The sequence below is a fragment of the Acinonyx jubatus genome, chromosome B1 (genome assembly GCF_027475565.1).
Source record: "Acinonyx jubatus isolate Ajub_Pintada_27869175 chromosome B1, VMU_Ajub_asm_v1.0, whole genome shotgun sequence".
NCBI lineage: Eukaryota > Metazoa > Chordata > Mammalia > Carnivora > Felidae > Acinonyx > Acinonyx jubatus.
Window position 1 is genome coordinate 132,337,302 of NC_069382.1, and position 19,034 is coordinate 132,356,335.

Genomic DNA, 19,034 nt, shown 5'->3' on the forward strand with positions numbered 1-19,034 from the left:
CAATTAAATATTATTACAATTATAGTCAACTTAAATGAAAAATTCCTTATCACTGCCTATGCAGAGGATGTAGCATAGATATAATTCATGTCCAGTTACAACCAAGAATTCATGCATATGCATAAGACATACAAACAATATTCGGCTGCTTGAATTTTGTTTAACAAACACAGTCATACAAGGCACAAGTCTTGTAAGAGCTTTGAAAATATTAACTCATTTAACCCTTATGTCAATCCTATAAATTAGATGCTATTATAATTTCTATATTTATAGATGAGGGAACTGAGATACAAAGAGGTTAATTCTCACACTCATGCCATTAGAACCTAATTATATCTTGCCTACATTAATTGTCAAATGATTTTCTGCACCCCCCCCCCACCAATCTTTCTCCTTCCAATCCATATTCTACACTGATGCCAGAGCCATTTTTCAGTACCATATCTATACATTAATTTCTCTGCTTAAAAATCTCCAGTGGACCCTGATTTCCTACTGGATTATTATGATTAAAAATAAGCAATAGTAATCTTAGCAATAATAGCTAATAGTTTTCTCATGCTTTATGGATAAAGCCCTGCATTAAGCACTTTATGTGTATTACCCTATTTAAATCCAGCTGTTGTGGTATGGAATACAGGGTCTGCCACAGTCTGACCCATATCTACACCTTTTTCCATGCTTCTGTGCCTTTATATAGATTGATTCCTTCCTTTAGTGACTCTCTCTTTTTTTTCTGGTGCAGTCCTACTCATCAGCTCCCCCATAGCTAGGCATTCTATTCTTTGGGTTCATAATGTATCTCAAATATACACTGCACTGACCATGTCATATTATAAAATCTATTGTTCATACATCTGTCTTCTTTATCAGTGTTTCAGAAACTCATTCCAGATTCATTTATGTTCCTGACACATAAAAGGTACTAAACAAACTTATTGAATATATGTCTCAGGAAATCAGAGAAAGAAATTGGGTGTTTGTTGTCAATGTTGAGCAGCAAGAAAATCCGTATCTACTTCTCTGATCAAATCAAAAGATTTTGTGCATGAGGTGAAATTTCAGGAGTCATTTAAAGGACAGAAGAAAAAATACTGGCAGATGTGAGAGAGAGAGAGTATTTCTGTTTTCAAAGTGATGCTTGGTAAGCAGAATGAGTATACAAAATAAAGCATCAGGATACCCTCCCTTAGATAAAAGAAAACTAAAGTATAAAATAAGAGATTATTAAAACAGTTCAACACACTCAGATAAAATTTTCCATATGCAAAATAAAGATCTCTGATGGGATAGGTGATGGGGAGACATATGGGAGAAAATTGGCTTCAAGTTGGAAGTGACCTCATCATACATGAAGTTTTGAAACACTTTTATGCAAACCCTCTTACTCAAAACTTTTAATTTTGACTCTTGATTATTAATATGCATTTCTTATCTTCCCAAATAGGAAACAAATTCCTGTTCATCATAGTACCTTGCATTCTATCAAGTGCAGTGTCTGACACACAATTAATGCCCAGAAAGAGTTTGCTAATTGAATAGAAATCACAAGTGAAGTTTATGAAGAGGTAGTAGAAAATATGTTGGAGCTATATTGGGGGGGTGGGAGGGAGGGGGGGTGGCATATATTGGGGGGTGAATGTAAGAAATATAAAATTACTGTGTATTTTAAATTATAATGAATTATTAATAAGATACAGTCTCGGAAAAGACAGTAATGTTTCTTGAAACTGTTCTCACTTCAACTTTCCCTGCAATAATGTACTTTAATATTTCTAGCACACATTTTCTGGTGCTATTCCGTTGATGTATCCCACATTCCCTGAAAAAATCAAATGCACAAGATATTGCTGACCCATAACAGACAAAGCAGTGAGTGAACTCAGTCGAGAATCAAATTACTATTTGAACTCCTAAGAAGTAAGTTACATAAAAAATATACAGATCATGCACAATAGTCCTAAATTAAAATATTAACACAACATAATAGAATTGGTCCATAAGTATGTATCCAATATAAATAAGTTGAACATTATTTATCTTTAAAGATGACAGGAAGAGGGGCGCCTGGGTGGCTCAGTCAGTTAAATGTGTGACTTCAGCTCAGGTCACAATCTCACGGTTCGTGGGTTCAAGCCCTGCATCGAGCTGTGCTGACAGCTCAGAGCCTGGAGCCTGCTTCGTATTCTGTGTCTCCCTCTCTCTCTGCCCCTCCCCTGTTCACATTCTGTCTCTCCCTCTTTCTCTCAAAAATAAATAAATATTAAAACAAATTTAAAGATGAAGATATTTTCACCATGTATGTATTCTACGTGAGAGACTCATAAATTTATTACTGACTCTCAGTTGTTCAATAGGAGTAATTAAAGCAATATTTGCTTTCAAAATTTCAGTAGTCATCTCCAGTAGAATCCTCAGAAAAAGATAAAATAAAAGTGAGTTTTTAGATAACAATCAGGAAAAGTAATTCCATGAGTTGTCTTCTCTTTTCATACAAGTAGAATCCTTGTAGTCTTCAATAGTGACTTCAAGACAGGCCCCATATCAATGATATCTAACATCTAAAATCATAAAGGTTTTCCCAGGCACCTATTTTTTTACCTTATAATCTAATTTTAAGAAAGCTATATTGAGGTATGTGTTGGGGGGAGGAACTTTTAAAACGTATTTCATGCTTTGTCCAGTCAAGTTAGTGGCCATCAGTCCATGTCCATCAAAACACACTCTGGATTCATTAGGTCCATCATCTCTATTTCAAAGGATGGAAATGCAACAAAAGGATTAAAAGCATACACCTCTGAGAACTGGCAGCCTGGGGGAGGATAAAAGCCCCTACAAAAAAACCTTGATTCTATTTTTCTAACATAAATGAAAAGGCAGAATGAAAAGGTGACTCTCTAAGAAAACAGGAATCCAGGGAACATCCACTATGACTCTCTGGAAACTTCAGGTTGTGGCTCATTGTAGTCAGTGTCCATGGCTGATATACTAACAGTGAACTACCTTCTGGGATGCTATTTTCCAAGAATGGTGACAGGTCTGTACCGAAGCAGCCACAGTATATCACCTATTCCCTGGAATGCAATCTCCAAAGGAATAACTATGGTGACTAAATTTAATGAGCTAAAAACTTGCTAAGACTCGAAGACAGGACAGGACACAGAGTAGGTGCTCAATAACCAGTGTAGTTTATTTATATAACACCTTTGGCTCAAATAGCAGTATGTACTGAAGATTTTAGACACTCTGAGAAATTAATGACTTTCCATGATGACTTTTTTTTTTAAGAAAATTCATCAAAATTGAGTAAGCTGACTTTGTTTAATGGAATGGTTAAAACCTTCCCTGGGTTTCTGAGATAAGTCCTAGTGGAGAGAAAAAAGAAAGTTTGAATCAAATATAGTACGATATCTAAAAGGCGAGGTAGAAGAGGTGTGAAGAGGATATAAATATATTGCATGAGCCACAAGCATGAGCTGTTTGTTTTTCAAAATACTAATAATATATGGGCATGTGAAACTATTAACAAAAATATAGCTATAGGAAAAAGTCCAGTTGGATCTTGAATATTTTCTAAATATTGCCTTTGGTATTAAAAATGTCACAACTTGAATTTTAATAAAATAGTGCATATAATATAGATGCCAATGAAACCAAGTCAAACTAGGCTGCACTCTAAAAGGTTGAGATCATTCAGTATCCTCTGTTACAAAATAGGAATGTAAAGCCACTTCATTCACAAGAACCCTGCAGAAAACCAAAATAAATTAACAGAGTTGGGCAATCAATAAGCTCTTAATTTTGTCCTCTCTTCATGCCTGTGACATTCACTGGATTTTTAGTCTGCTAGCATGCATTTTGTGTTTATAAGATACTAGGTCTATATTAGAGAGCCTTAAAATTTCCTCACTAAAAGTGTCATCTAGGCCACCACCTGCAGTGATTCAGGTTCCTCACTGCAGGGAGGCATGAAGGAAAGAGAGAAGAGAGGTGAAATCTACCCCATGTTCTGCTCATGCACCCCAACATGGGCCACAGCTTTATGAAGGATGAAAATAATATTTTCTACTTCATATCAAAGTACCATATGAACTCATTGTGACCCTGTGCACTGCTATGAATTCATAAATGGGCACTCTGTCATAGTAATTCCATTACAGGCTTTGAACCAGGTCATTTTTGGATTTAAATCCGAATGTCATCTCTTACTATGAGTGTGGCCTTATCCAAGTTACTCACCCCTCTAACCTGTCTTCTACATGCAAAATGGGAATAGTATCATCCACCATGCAGGGCTTCTGTGAGAGTTGCAGATCTTGAATGGCCAGAAGATATCATTTTATGTTCATATGTTCAATATTTGATAGATACTATTATTATTAACTCCACAATTCTGCGATAGAAACTTTATTTAACTAAACTAAATTCCAGTCTATTATGGTTAAATCTTATACGGTGGGTATTCAGTGTTTATTAAGTCACAGGCTAATAGTAGAGGTAACATCAAAGAATATTTATGCCAAGAATACAGTTATTAAATATGAAATATCTAAGATAACTCAGGAATTTGGGGAAAAGGTGGCCCCATCCCAAGATTCTGATTCAATGATCCAAAATGAAGGTCAAGATTCTGCAGCAGAATATTCCAGAAAATTCTGACACAAGGAAACCACACTTTGCAAAACTATGACACGTATAGAGAATATTGTTCTCTTCAATTTAGCCCATAATAACTGATAAATTATCCAATATCTAAAAAAACTGTCTATATATACAAATGTAAACCATAGGCACAGAATTGGGTTGTTGACCACCACGTCTACATGAAAATGGCCAATCTATTTAAGGATCGATCCAATCACAGTGTAATTATATCATGAGTACAGGTTATGGGTCAAAAAATATATATTTACTGGCATACCTATATCCTATAAAATTTAATTCTAATGTAACAAAGTCAGTAGAATCAAATTCTTTAAATACTTTGTCTCATTTTCTTGCCAATAAACTTTCCTCCAGAGAGGAAAAAAATAACCTGTCTTTTTGCCAACTCATTCTTAAGGCATTTACATGCTTACAAGCTAAGTGACCCTTATTGCTAACTTTATTTACCTATTATGGGTGATGATTCGACTTAGAAATTTAACATGCTCCTTTAAACATGCTAAAAATCTCTAAAATTACATTTTCAACGTTACGTCTGCAAATTGTTCCTAGTTACACAATTATCTTTAGCTAAGTGTAAAATTTTTGTAATTGTGCCACTTTCCCACCATTTATCTTTAAGGTAAGGGACAAAAAGCATTTCTGAACTATTCTGTATTGTGTTTTTGTAAAGCCACTTTGGAATCCTAAAAGATAAAAAGAGTATATCTCTGAGACTAGATGGATAGGAAATAATAATTCAAATTTGGCTTGGCTTGGAAATGTCACCACCTCAGAAGGCAAACCACGCCAGCAATATTTACCTATGGATCTCACATAAATTCCAAATCTGAATACTATCATGACACTGACCAAGATAATGGGCTTTAAGGGGATACCATTCGTTATTCCCAATCTTAACTTTAATGCTATATTGTTTCATAAGGAGAGGAACTTCACATACATGAGCTCAGTGAATCCCACAAAGGGTTCTTACTGAGAACACAAGCACCCAACATGTTACATAATCAGACTGAAGCACAGATCCCTAACTTCCCTAAATAGATCTAGAAAGACCCTCAATACTTTCATGCAACAGCTACAGAGAAATTAGTGACTCAACTAACAGTCTTTGCCATATTTGCCTTATGAATTAAAGAAGGGGAAAGAAAAGAATAAAGTTTATCATCTTTAGGAAAAGTTTCATTTATGTTAGTGAGGTTGTCAATGGTACAAATAACAAATTTATATTTGTTTCAGGAGTGCATATGTTTATCTCTTCCAGACTGCTTCTCTAATCATATTTGATTAAGTCATGTCTAAAATGGGTTTATGTTCTTTGAGATATAGCAATGGATGGCAATAAGGAGGTGCTCTGGGGCATATATGACTGGCTGCAAGCTACAATTGTAAATTATTTTTTTAATGGGAAATCTGGAGTCACATATAGTACTTGATTAAGTATTTTAGTTCTCAAAAGAAAATTTAAGTGACTTAATATATTATTTTCATTTTAGAGTTAACGGTGAAATTAGATGACACATGGGGATGTGTTAGACATGTAATAAGCATCCTTAAATAGCAGAGGCCTTCCTTACTGTCAGAGAAAAGAATGTGGTCTCCATTTATGTATGAGCCTTTGTTCTCAGTACTGAATAGCTAACATTATCGGAATACATCAGATACCATTCTACCATGTCAAAGACTGGCAGAGCCACCTGGATGTGTGTCAGCCGCCAAAGAGCCAAATGACCAGCCCATCTGGTATGTGGTCACGTGACTAGCAGGCTATTTACATACACGCATCAGACAGAGAGTTCTTAACACAGCCAATTGTATGAATTGAATATGAAGGGGAAAAGTGAGACTATAGCTCTATAGTACCTCTAAACTGACCCAAAGGAAGAAGAAAAATCACATGATTGTACAATTCCCTCACTTTGTATCTTGTGGACAAATGGAGACAGGATAACTGGACAGCACAGTGTACTGAAACAGGCAAGAGTTTTGGAGCCAAATCCTGAATTCAAATTCTGACTCTACCAAGTTATGAGTTCTAAGACCTTAGGCATATTACTTACGCTCTTTGAGTTACAGTCTCTACTTATGAAAAGGAGGAATACGGCCATCTACCTAGTTAGGCTGTTGTGATGTTTACAGGTAATCCTTATGAAACACCTAGAACAGTACGTGACCAAACAAGAATGCATGTAAATGGAAAGATAATGTAGAAAGAGTAGTATAAGTATCAATAACAACACATTGCCTATATCTATTATCACCATGACCACAATGCTGCTGCTGCTGCTACTACTTCTAACACCAAAACCAACACTTATACAATATTATGGAGAGTGTGTTGTGAAAACAACGATTTGCAGTAAGCTAGGTATTTGCTATTTTGATGTTTCATCAATTGAGTTTATCACTTAAATCAAAAAACAAAAACAAAACAAATATTATGAGATGTATGATTGAGCTAGAGTAAATTTATAAGGTTTATTTTATTAATGTGCCATTGGAAGTTTATAAATCTTCACAATGCTCTTGAATAAATCAAAGGTCAATTAAGAACCTTATTTTTCTTTTCCAGGCTTACCCTATATTCAGGTACTAATAAAACAGGTGCCTAGAATTTTTATATCCTTTTTTTATGAAGTTCTAATTGAATACTTGCCAGAACAATTGACACAAAGCATATTTTTCTAGAATCCAAACACAAACTGAATTGAAAACCAGAACTGTTATACACTAAGATACATATCATTTCCTATTTTCTATAAACTTCTCAGAAAATTCTACAGTTCAGTAACAAAACATTTGAATGATTTAGGAAAGGAGAGCTAAATAACGTGATAGCTTTCGGTTTTTCCACTGACATTCTGATACAAAGTATTTCTTCCTAACATAGCAGCTTGCCATTAACTTTGGTTCGTGTCCTTGATGGTCACTAATAAATGATAATTCTATCAGGCTCTTAAATGGGTCATAATGAGACAGTTTCTGCAGAGTTTCTTGTGGGACTCATGAAAAATATGTACTCCTAAGAGCATTTTAAACAGGTAACAATTAGTTAAAATGAATCTCAACTAGTTTTATAAACTGAATAGAGAGGATATTAGAATCAGCAGTAGGGAGAGATGCTAAAAGCGGGGGAGGAGTGACCGAAAGACTGGAAATATCACTAAGAAGAGCATACTTTGAGAGTCAGGATATCGAGGCCATTGTTAAAGGGCTTGGGAAAAAGACCATTTAAGCAGGCATGTTATAACCAAATAAAATTTAAACTATAATTTGGTATAGTTTTTCTCAGCAAACTTTCATGCCTTCAAATTCTCCTCTAATTTTTTTTTTTCCTACTCCTCCAACACACTTTCTACTTGAATAATTGTCATCTACCTGAGTGTTTCCTAAGTATACTACACATTCTCACCAACTTCATTGGCCAAATCATTAACCTTGCCTAATATTTCCTTTTCCCCATATTTGCCCAGCCAAGTCCAATTAATGCTCATTCATTTCTGCAGCTTCAAGATTTCCTGCTCCAAGCATTTTACATGTTCAACTGATTATCCTCTGAATCAACACTGGTAGAATTGGGCACTACATGGATAAAGGAGACCTAAGTGAGTTAAATACCTTACAAGTAAGAGAAAAGACAACAGGTATTTTAGTATAAATTAGAATGCAGAATGTGGACAAATAGTTAGGAAATTTCCTTTCCCCCTTATCATTGCCTGCATTTGCAAATTGTTATTGATTGAGGACCCACTGTGTTCTTGGTACTACATTAGACATTATTGAAAACTGTGGCAGAATTGGCTTTCTCAAAGGGAACATTACCTATGCTCACCCTCTCTATTAGGAGTTTCTTATATAAAATGAAATCAAAGTAGATAATGTAATCAGTTTTGACATTTGCTGTATTCCTTGAGAAAATGGTATTGTAATTTGAGAAATTATTGCCTCTAGTGACTTATCCATATCCTTCTTCCATCACCTGGGCCTTCAGAGTTATGAATCATTTGAGAAGTCCCTGACAACCTTTTCACCTTTTGCATCACAAAACTGCATAAATCATATATGTTTTCCTACACTGAATGTGGAAATTAAACCTCTTTTTAATACATTATCTGTCTTGCTTGGCTGGTTTATGATGAGAAAGAAGGCCAAATATGTTTTTGAAGCAATAATTCATCAAGTACAAAGGAAGAGTGTGCAAATAGCTACATCTTACTAAGTAAGCATATTTTTAAATCCTCATAAAATATGAAATCATACCTCACCAAAGTTGTTAAAAATGACAGGGGTGGGGAGGAAGGTGTCAATATTTAGACGGACAGAAAACGTATAAAAGTGACATGCAAAAGTCATCCTCTCCACAAAAACATTTTTGCAAGATGGAATGTGGAAAATGATGTAGGAGAACATTTGACAACAAACCACAGACAGGGAGGACTTTGAAGACAGACAAAAAAAACATTCTCTCATTTCTCTTTTATAATCAACAAGATTAAAAGATTGTCAGTCCCCGTGAAGACCCCGGGGAGGGAAGGGTGAAGGCATCCAACATGTGACCATATATTGCTTTGATCCTGGTGTCAACTGATGAGAACTGTATTCTTACAAAAACAAATACATTCAGGTCCTAGGAGAAACTAATTTCATCTTTGTAAAGGCTTCTGGGCTGATTCAGTTGCTCTAAGAAAGGTAACTAAAATGATGAACTTAAATAATGATTTCATTGAGGTGTCGTTTCATGTGTGTCTTGTTTCTGCAACAAAATTATAAACCATGTCACCCATTTCCAACCTGTCACAATAATTCATAATTAAAATAATTAATTTTCTTATTTACTTTGCAAACATTAAGGAAGTCTATGTATGATACCATGCCAGGTGTCGTGAGAAAGGAATTAGCTCTGTGAGGACAGCCAGAAAGTAGGGGACTCAAAATCTACCTTGAGTAGAAAGTGTAACTTCTCCACGTTTTTGTTTCCTTCCTGGGAAAGTGGTATAATAGGTGGGTTAAAAAATAAGTATATAGAACAATACTGAACAATGGCGCTCAGCTGGCATTTAGTCCCTATTAATACATGCCACTTAAAAGGAATTGAAGAGTAAATCATGATCATTATTCCTGAGGAGTTTAAAATCTAGGAAGACATATAAAACAGGTGACAAATAATTGTTATAATATGTCATCTAACTGGTACCCCTGGGAACAAAGTCATTCTTCACAGCCAATTTTTCTGGTTGGCTAAGGATTTTACACTTTTTAAGCACTTTTTAAAAATTATTTGAGTTAGAAATGTCTCTAATAACATCTTGTATATTTATTTATTCTTCCCCCATGATAACCTGGACATCATTTATTATTTTCATAACTCTGCAATCACTTTATGAACACCAGTTTAGGGTAATTTGCTAAGTGGACACTTTGCTAGGTCTGTTTGCTCTACCTTCAATGGCCTTAAATTGCTATAATTTTTAGGATTTCTGCGTGATATTTTTAGAAAGTCTCTTCTCCTTTCATCAGAGCCACTTCTTAAAGCTGTCAGAGTTTGTGTTTGTAATATCACTCTGCCTCCTACTTTTCTGCTTCAAATCTACATTATGAGTCTGGGGATGGAAATCACCAGGCAAGTTAGAATTGTTCTTTGTTCTTGTATTTCCAATAAATATTAAGTATTCATTGAAAAATATAAATACATACCAACTCCTAAAAGAGAAATTATTTTATAAATGACTAATGAAATAATAAAAGTAAAGAATCAGTTTTTCAACCTGAAGTATAAAACATCAGCCTGACAAAATGCAAATAACATTAAAAATTTAATAAACTGGGTAAGCATTGCAGTAAGCATGATTGATGAAGGATTAATATCTTTATATGCAAGTTCATATAAATCAACAAGAAGACAATGAAATAAAAAGCAACAGTGTAAAGCAAGTCACAAAGAAGAAATTATACTTAGTGAATGAACATATGAGAAAATAACCCTTTTAATGATCTAAAAAGTATATACATCAGTTAGCCTTTGGCTACTAAAGTAACAACTTTTTAAAAATATTTTTAATGTAAAAAGTTTTAATTTTATGAGAGCCATGTATTGGACATTCTGTTTTGAAGAACAATTTAGAAATCAACATAAAGAATCATTAAAAAGTCCATCATCATATAATATTTGGAAATGCTACATAGGCAAAGATAATGTGATAGCAATATTTGTTGTTAAAGTTGGAAGGAAAATCCTAATTGTCCAAAAATAAGGGTTAGGTGAAGGAAATTATGTTTTATTGAATTATTATAGTTATATGGTAGTGTATTAACTAAACATGCTAAATATACAGGTTTAAATATATCCTGAAGCCTCTCTTTGTTTAAAACAATAAGGTATTGGTCCATGTATTTACAAACTAACAGAAAAAAAGAAAAAACTCAGAAATGGACCCAAGCACCATGGAAACTTGTTACATGATGAAAGTGTCATCTGAAATCACTGGGGAAAAGGTCGGACTTTTTTAAAACTGAGGTTGGGGAAATTGGATACCTATTTGGAAAAACATAAAAGTGAATCCTACCTCACACCATATACCACAATAAACTCCAAATGAAATAGATATCTAAATGTTAAAACAAACAAAAACAAACAAACAAAAAAACATACAAGTACTAGAAGAAAATGTAGATACATGGAAAGCCTTTCTAATTATAATTTAAAATTCAAATCCAATAAACATTTGATAAATTAAATAATATAAAATTAAAGAAAAAACTTTTGCATGACTTTTTGATTAGTCAAAAGATGAATGACAGAGAAGACATTTGCAATGTGTATCATGAAGAATAAATTTTCAATTTGCCACTTTAATATGTAAAAGCTCTTGGAAATTGAGAAATAAAAATACCAAAATCCCAATAGAAAAAAATGCACAAAAATATAAATTTGACCCACCAAAAAAGGTATACAAATTTCCTGGCCCACAAAAATAAAAAAAGATGGAATTCTGAAAGTAAGACAAATTCAAATTAGGGGTACCTGCATGGCTCAGTCAGTTAAGCATCTGACTTTAGTTTAGGTCATGATCTAGCAGTTTGTGAGTTTGAGCTCCACATCAAGCATGGCCCCACATCAGGCTCAGCCCTGCATCTGCTTGGCATTGATGGTGTGGAGTCTGCTTGGGATTCTCTCTCTCCCTCTCTCGATGCCCCCCAACTCTGTGCTAGTGCTCTCATTCTCCTTCCCTCTCTCTCAAAATAAATAAATAAACTTTATAAAATGAGTTAAAAGATTTACTAAGGTACATGTAAAAAAGACTTGAGGACGGAGTGCCTGGACGGCTCAGTCGGTTAAGCATCCGACTTTGGCTCAGGTCATGATCTTGCAGCTTGTGAGTTTGAGACCCAGGTTGGGCTCTGTGCTGACAGCTCAGAGCCTGGAGCTTGCTTCAGATTCTGTGTCTCCCTCTCTTTCTGCCCCTCCCACTCCCCCACTCACTCTCTGTCTCTGTCTTTCTCAAAAACAAATAAACATTAAAAGGAAAAGATTTTGGGGGCAGGAATTGCAAAATTCCTCTGCTTTGAGGATTTTTTGGATCATAAGAGCATGTTTGGTTCACCCATGCAGTACAGACTAAAAGTTCTGAATAATAAAGCCTAGGCTCAAGCTTCCTACATGAGTTAATTCTGAAGAATACATCATCTCTCAGAGAATTCCCAGCAGGATTGAGACCCAGCTGCTCAGAGCCATCACCTTCTCCATAAGCACCCTTCATTGCCTTTTCTTTCTCCCATGTCTGGCTTCACTTCTTCAACAGGTTTCCTTGGATCACCTCCCCACAAATGATCTTCACTCAAATCCTTGTTTCAGGGTCTGCTTTGGGAACACCCAAACTGAGACAGGTTGTATTACTTTTAAATAAAAAAAAAAATTAATCACAAAAGTTATCACTTATATCACAAATTTAAAATAATTCCATATATTTTATTAATGCAGAGGCAACACATGATCCAGTGGGTCAGCTGAGCCAGTCTGAGTTTGTAGTCAATAGGTCACTGGACAAGGGCTTTAGACAAGTTTAATTAGGGCTTCCTTTCTCTTCACTGTTAACGCTTTTCTCTCTACCAGTCCTGATGCAAAGGGTCACTGGGTCTGTGAGTGGCTTATATCTGAGAAGAAATCCCTGTGTGTTTCCCCTACAAAAGCCTAATTTCTCAGAACCCCAGGAGCCCAAGTAGGGAAGTGACCAGAAGTCTGAGCCCTGCAGGTCTTTGAGTGTGGAAGATTGAAAGGAAAAGAGAAGGGAGCTTCATTCAGGAAGCTTAGCAGGAGCAAAAAGGCCAGCTATCTTTTTCCACACTGAGCAGCTCTAGGGAAGAATCCTCTTTCTTACCTATTCCATCTTCTAAAGGTTGCCAATATTCTTTGGCAGTCTGCTTCCATCTTGAACGCCAACAATGGCAGGCAGAGTCTTTCTCCATCACTCTGATACTGACTCCTCTCCCTCTGTCTTTCATATTTGAAGGACACTTGTGATGACATTGAAATCTTCTGGATAATCCAGGATAATCCCTTTATTTTAAACCTAATTCCACCTATAAACTGAATTCCTCATTTTCCAGCTAAAGTAACGTATTCACAGGTTTCAGGGTGAACAGTCAATTGGGGGGTCACTATTTTGCCTATCATAAATGGTGTGTATTTTTTCCTCTAACATTTTCTAGTTAGTTAATTGCTGATTTCCAGGAATGCTACTATTTTATGTATATTAATCTTGAAACTGGTGAACATGCCAAATTCATGTCTAAATTATTCTAATCATATATCTAATGCTTCTCTTGGATTTTCTACTTAGTCAGTTTCATTATTTGTAATTTTTTCTTTTCCTTTTAAGTTCCTGCATGTCTTATTTTTCTTGCCTTTTAAATTTGACTAGGACATCCAGCTGAATAATGGGGATAATCACAGATTTCTTATCCTGTTGCTGACTTGAACAGGAATGTTTATAAGTTTTTCTAAATAACAATAACATTTGTAGGAGGTTTTTGATAGATATCTCTTTCCAAAATAGTAGAAAATTTTCTCTATCCTTAGTTTACCAAGAGTTTATATCATAATTGAGTGTTGAATTGTACCGAACGCTTTTTCTCTGTTGAGAAACCATATGAAATTTTCTCCTAAATTTTACAGGTGTCTGAAATTGAACCATCTTTGCATTTTTGGATTTGGATAATCTTTTGGCTCTCATGTAGTTTTTTATACACTGCTGAAAATATTTTGTCAATGGTACATTAAGGTTTTTGCTTTTATAGTCATACATGAAAATATACTATACTATTTATTATTCTTATCCTTATATCCATTTTTAACATCAAAGTTATACAAGCTGCATAAAGTGGTTCAGTCAGATTTCCGATTTTGAGTGTCTGACTCAGTTTGCCTAAGATAGACATTTTCTGCTCTTGAAGGTTTTTAAAATTATGCCTATAAATATCTGGGATTGTTATTTGAAGATTGGTGTGGAAGAAGGGCAAGACATTTTACCATTAATTTTATTTCTTTCATGGTTACTGATTTATTCATGATTTCTATTTTTCGAGGCTAGGTTAATAATTTATATTTTGTTAGAAAATTATCTATTTCATCTAAAACTTCAAGTTATTACTGCCATCTGGTCATGCTACTCTCCTACAAACTTTAAATCCCTTTTGTATCTGTAGTTTTAATGTGTTTTCCTTCCCAATGCTATTCATTTGTGCTAGCTCCCTTTTTTTCTTGCTCCCATCTATAGATGGCAATTTCTCCTGCAGCTGCCAACAAACAGTTTTGTGTCATGGACAAATCCTCCTGTGGGAAAGGAGATGAGAAGACATTTGAGAGAGGAGTAAAAGGTCAAAGAACCTGAATGAGGCTGCTTCTCTCACTAGAGAAAGATGATGTGAAGGAACTTAGAAAAGAGGAGAGCATTTAGTGATTTGAATAAATATCTGCAGAACAGTCTATTAGAATGGCCCTCTATAAATTAGCCTCTATGAATATGGAAAGAATACTATAATACCTTTGTTACCCATCTAACTCCATAATTTATCTTGCATTTTCAGACTCTCATAAATATCTAATAAAGTGCTACTGACATGAGAATTTTAGAAAATATAAATCAATTTATGTAATAGCTCTAAGACTCACTGTGACTGACATTTTGCATAAGCAAAGCAGTAGATAAAATTATATGTGATAGTTAATGTATTGCTGCAAAAGGCAATCCAAATATCTCATTCTTAAACTCATTAAAAAATAAATGGATTACCTATACAAGAGAACTGCTGGGGATATGATTAGTTACTGAATATGGAAAAGGCGAACAATGTGACCAAGAATTAACACTAGAAAAGAAGAGGGATACACTGTGTGTGAAGTATTATGCTGAAAGAGGGAACTTGCATCATAAAGAGTAAAAGTTGTGGGAATTGTATGACAATGGACCACTCCACAAAGACTTTCAATAAGACTGACTAGAACCTAATTTCCACAGACAGAAAACAGGAATTCAGGTCATTTATGTGAGAACAAATTGGAGGTAAAAGCAACATACACACATTAGGACCCCTGTCATGACAACTCTCAAATAGAACAAGAGAGGACACTGCAACTGTGACTTAGGTCAAACCTCTCATGCAGACATCAAAATTATAAAGAAACCAGAATCAGGCAATCTGAAGAGTGGAGAAGAGAACCCATCCCCAAAGGGGAAAAAATTGTGGAAAAAAAACAAAGCAATAGATAAGAAAGCATTTCACAATCTCAGATACATTGGGCATTTATTATTTTAGTACCCAAATATCACCTATTCTTTTCTTAATTAATATTTTCTTTTTTTAACTTCATTTATTTATTTATTTGAAAAAGAGAGATAATCCCAAGCAGAGCCCAATGTGGGTCTCGAGCTCACAAACCTTGAGATCAAGACCTGAGTTGAAGTCAAGAGTTGGAGTCTTAATTGACTGAGATACCCAGGCACCCCAAATATCGCCTATTCTTTCAAAACATTTTCCCCTGGCCACGTGGCTCTGGTGTTAGCTGACTATGACTGAGCCCCAATCGGTTGGATGTACATATTCTACTGAGCTGAGCTAATCGGAGCCTGTTGAGATTGCCCAAGCTTGTGCTAGGAGAACAAAACTCTTCTTTTCCCCTTGTCAGGCTGTAGGGATGTGAATGAGGTCTTCCTACAGAAGGTTCCCTTACTGATGGAGAATACAGTCTCAGAGAAAAGAACCATCACACTGAGATGAAAGAGATAAATGTGAAGAATCCTGACAGCAGTCAACCCCCAGACCCAGTCAACCCTAATGTTACTTCCACACCAACCCCTCCTACCATTTGCTTATATGAGCTGACAAATTCCTCTCTGTGGTAAAATTATTTCAAATTGGTTTTCTGTCTTCAGCAAAGATTCATGACTAAAGACCAGATATATATATGTGCAATCAAGTAATTAAAGAAAAAACTACAAGAAACCTCTAAAGAGAAAAAGGAAGTAGTTCTAAACTGAGCGTATTTATTTAGGCAGCTGGATAGGAGAACTGAAAAGTTGAACAAAAGAAAATGTTTCTCTTAAATGTGGTGTGCTATGATTATTTTGTACTGCTTTTGTAAGTGGGTTAAAAATTATGGTTAGCTGACCAGTGAGGGCATGTTAGTAGTCCCAGTGGCCAAAATGAACACTGAAGGAAGAATCTCCACGTGGCTGACATGGCAGCAACTGGGAAAAGATTTATGTCTCCTCTGGTGGCCGATCATGCTTGATTCCTCTTCACTTCCGATACACTTCCTCTTCACTCAAGCTGTCCACTGGAGGTTTGGCAGCCACTTATGAACTGACAGAATCTAATAAATTTCTTTCCCAACCTCTTTTGGAGTTAGATGGAAAATCCCCTGAAAAATCACCTCTTGATTGAGATATTCCTATGAATAAGTAAAGGTCTAGTAGCTATTATCTGCTACCTCCTGTAGAGCAGGAGGTAAAAGGCAGGAGTGACAGAATTGTTGAAGACTGACAAAGCAGAGACAAAGCCAAATTAATCTAAGGGGCAGGAAATGTAAGCCAGAGCTAACCATGAGTTGGTTGAGATGATTCATACACCTAACCTGAGAATACACTCAAATCCTTCAGCACTCTGTCCTCTGGAGTGTGAACAATTGACAGCATACTGATTTCTCGCACCCTTTGTTAATTGACTTATAATTAACATACCATGTTATATTAGTTTCAGGAGTACAATATACAGTAAAGCCTTGGATTGCAAATAACTTGCTCTGCAAGTGTTTCACAACACAAGCAAACATTTCTAATAAGTTTTAACTTTATAAAAGAGCAATGTCTTACATGATACTGTATATGGAAAATGCAAAAGTTTCCACCAAAAAATCCTGCTAGAACTGATTCATGAATTCAGCAAAGTTGCAGGATATAAAATCAATGCACAGAAGTCGGTTGCATTCCTTTCCACCAACAATGAAGCAACAGAACGAGAAATCAAGGAATCGATCCCATTTACAATTGCACCAAAAATGATAAAATACCTAGGAATAAATCTAACCAAAGGGGTGAAAAATCTATACACTGAAAACTATAGAAAGCTTATCAAAGAAATGGAAGAAGACACAAAAAAAAAAATGGAAAAAGATTCCATGCTCCTGGATAGGAAGAACAAATATTGTTAAAATGTCGATACTACCCAAAGCAATCTACACATTCAATGCAATCCCTATCAAAATAACACCAGCATTCTTCATAGAGCTAGAAAAAATAATCTAAAATTTGTATGGAACCAGAAAAAACCCGAATAGCCAAAGCAATCCTGAAAAAGAAAACCAAAGCAGGAGGCATCACAATCCCAGACTTAAAGCTATACTACAAAGCTGTAATCATCAAGACAGTTTGGTACTGGCACAAGAACAAACACTCAGATCAATGGAACAGAACAGAGAACCCAGAAACGGACCCACAAACGTATGGCCAACTAACCTTTGACAAAGCAGGAAAGAATATCCAATGGAATAAAGACAGTCTCTTCAGCAAGTGGTGCTGGGAAAACTGGACAGCAACATGCAGAAGAATGATCCTGGACCACTTTCTTACACCATACACAAAAATAAACTCAAAATGGATGAAAGACATCAATGTAAGACAGGAAGCCATCAAAATCCTTGAGGAGAAAGCAGGCCAAAACCTCTTTGATTTTGGCCGCAGCAACTTCTTACTCAACATGTCTCCAGAGGCAAGGGAAACAAAAGCAAAAATGAACTATTGGGACCTCATCAAAATAAAAAGCTTCTGCACAGCAAAGGAAACAGTCAGCAAAACTAAAAGGCAACTGACAGAATCGGAGAAGATATTTGCAAATGACATATCAGGGACACTAACCCTTTAGTGTCCAAAATCTACAAAGAACTTATCAAACTCAACACCCAAAAAACAAATAATCCAGTGAAGAAATGGGCAAAAGACATGAATGGACACTTCTCCAAAGAAGTCATCCAGATGGCCAACCGACGCATGAAAAAATGTTCACCATCACTCATCATTAGGGAAATACAAATCAAAACCTCAATGGGATACCATCTCACACCTGTCAGAATGGCTAACATTAACAACTCAGGCAACAAAACATGTTGGAGAGGATGCAGAGAAAGAGGATCTCTTTGGCACTGCTGGTGGGAATGCAAGCTGATGCAGCCACTCTGGAAAACAGTATGGAGGTTCCTCAAAAAATTAAAAATAGAACTACCTACGACCCAGCAATTGCACTACTAGGTATTTATCCAAGGGATGCAAGCATGCTGTTTCTAAGGGGAACATGCACCCCCATGTTTATAGTAGCACTATCAACAATAGCCAAAGTATGGAAAGAGCCCAAATGTCCATCGATGGATGCATGGATAAAGAAGATGTTGTATGTGTGTGTGTGTGTGTGGTGTGTGTGTATATATATATGTGTATATATATATATATATATATGTATATATGTATATATGTATATGTATATATGTATATATGTATATGTATATATGTATATATATGTGTGTGTATATATACATATACATACATACATACACACAATGGAGTATTACTCAGCAATGAAAAAGAATGAAATCTTGCCATTTGCAGCTACGTGGATGGAACTAGAGGGTACTATGCTAAGCGAAATTAGTCAGAGAAAGACAAATATATGACTTCACTCATATGAGGACTTTAAGACCCAGAACAGATGAACATCAGGGAAGGGAAGCAAAAATAATATAAAAACAGGGAGGGGGACAAAACATAAGAGACTCTTAAGTATGGAGAACAAACACAGGGTTACTGGAGGGGTTTTGGGAT

General features: G+C 35.5%; 1 protein-coding gene across 2 annotated transcripts in view; it reads right to left on the minus strand.

Moving 5' to 3' along the window:
- Positions 1-19,034, minus strand: part of ARHGAP24 (Rho GTPase activating protein 24) — a 648,119-nt gene that overhangs the window by 458,137 nt on the left and 170,948 nt on the right. The window lies entirely within an intron of this gene.